This window comes from Halichoerus grypus, chromosome 4 (genome assembly GCF_964656455.1).
Source record: "Halichoerus grypus chromosome 4, mHalGry1.hap1.1, whole genome shotgun sequence".
NCBI classification, from domain to species: domain Eukaryota; kingdom Metazoa; phylum Chordata; class Mammalia; order Carnivora; family Phocidae; genus Halichoerus; species Halichoerus grypus.
The window spans coordinates 35,668,219-35,670,404 of NC_135715.1; the positions used below are offsets into that span (position 1 = coordinate 35,668,219).

Consider the following 2,186-nt stretch of genomic DNA (forward strand, 5'->3'; position numbering starts at 1 on the left):
CAGAAAACCATGGGAGTGGAACCTGACAACATTTTGAGCTAACCATTAGTCAAGAAAACTATGCAGACATTTACATCTAGAACTCTGAAATTAAGCTTTTGTCCTGCCTGTCATTGTCAAACAAATGGAGAGAAATAATTTATCTCATTCTTTGCAAAATGAGGCTTAAAGTTTGCATCTCTGCTTGTTTTCATCTCATACTGATTGAGAATGTGAATTTACATATACAAGATTGCTTAGGACCATAGAATTTAAGGCTGAAATTGACAGGAGTCCACACGCAGATTTGCGTTATCAGCCTCTTGTGGAGGCAGTTTCCATGTATTCCACCCATTATATTTGAAGACCTATTTCCTACTTTTCTTATACATTTTTTGAAAAACAGCTTAAAATTGACACTATATTTGAGTGGTTAAAGGTGTGAGCTTCAGTCAAACATATCTTTATTGAGATCTTTTTTTTTTTACACATAAAAGTTCTTAGTTTATTAATCCTCTCATGAAAAACCTGCACAATCACCACAGATAAAGTCACTGCAGGATCTTTATTCCTTCTGTTGTCCAACCCAGCTCACTTCCTTTTTACCAGCACCAGCATTGGTTTTTGCAGTCCCCCCGACTTTCTTCATTCTGTTCTTGGGTTCCTTTCACTATTTTCTTGACATCTTTTTTTCCCCCTCATACAGGCCATGTCTTGCAAGTCTATGTTTGGGTTCATTTTTCTTTGCATAATCCAAGGAATCATAAGTCATGCCAAAGCCACTTGTCTTGCCACCACCAAAATGGGTTCTGAATCCAAATACAAAGATGACATCTGGTGTGGTCTTGTACATTTTGGCTAGTTTTTCCTGAATTTCTGTCTTAGGTACTGTTGCCTTTCCAGGGTGAAGGACATCAACGACCATCTGTTTCTGCGGAAGTAGTCGGTCAGTCATGAACTTCCTGGTCCGGATAGTTACTGTGTTGTTCATGATGGTGGCTAAGCTTTAAGCAGCCAGGGAGCAAAACTATTGAGATCTTTTTTTCCACTTACTAAATAGGTACCCTTGGACGATTACTTAATCATTCTAAGCTCTGGTTTATTCATCTGTAAGGGAGGGGCAGTTGTTGGATCTACCTAAGAAGAATTTTGTGAGGATTAAAGCAGAAGTTGGTAAAATTACTTTGAATTTTCTAGGTATTAACCCACAGGTTCTTATATTAAGTTGCAGAAAGGGGGAACAGGCCCAGAAGTATAACACACTAAAAAAGAGCCTGGAAGCTCTAAAAATGAGAAAGCACTTTTTATACAGTCAGATCGGATGAAAGCAAAAATTGAATATATGGACAAAAGAGAAGAATACACTCATGTCTAATTAATGGAGGAAGGTTTTACTATCAGATTCTAAAAAGAGCAGTTAGAAACACATAGTTGCTTTTCTTTAAGGTTTATAGAAACAGTTATTCACAAATAAAATTGTATAGGAGCCCATATTCTTCCTTGTCTACCTTATTTTGGGGAGAGTTTTTTTTTTTTTTTTCCTTAGCAGATACGGACTAGTAGGCAGCTGCAGGTTTCAAAGCAGCCGTGATTGAGTGGGTGTAGACATGTGCATTTGGATTATTGATGCTAGTCCCTTATCAGTTGTTAGGTGTTTTGAATATTAGTGCTGGATAGGTAGGGAGAATTAAGATCAATTATTTTTTTAAAGATTCATTCATTTGTTCATTCATTCATTTATTGTGATATAGTTTTGGAATATAGGTGAGGTTCAGTGGAGTGGAGTCTGGAGCCGACGAGCAAGAAAGAATTCTTGAGGCGTCTTTGGTGCAAAATGGTGGTTTATTAAAGCATGGGGACAGGACCTGGGGGCAGAAAGAGCTGCTGCCCTGTGGTCTTGAGGAGTGGCTGATTATGTACTCAGGAGTTGGGGAGGTGAGGACAAAGCGGGTGTCCAGAAGGACTGCCATATGCTAAAGACTCTCAGGATACTGGAGGCCTGGTTATTGTCAAGCCAAGGTTGTTTTTCCCTCTAATGAGGCACTAACATGAAGACATTTGGGAGTTTCCTGCAGGAGTGTTCATTCCTCCTATCACACGTCCTTGTCAATGGGCTTCAGGTTCAAAAGAAATTCAATTTTATTTACATTTCCTTCTGCCTCAGTCTCCCTCAATTTCATGTAGGGGAGGGTGGGGAGGGTGAAGTT

The 2,186-nt window shown here is 39.1% G+C and overlaps 1 pseudogene; it reads right to left on the bottom strand.

Moving 5' to 3' along the window:
- Positions 1-649: 649 nt before the first annotated feature.
- On the bottom strand, positions 650-970 carry LOC144381451 (small ribosomal subunit protein eS24 pseudogene; annotated as a pseudogene).
- Positions 971-2,186: the final 1,216 nt, after the last annotated feature.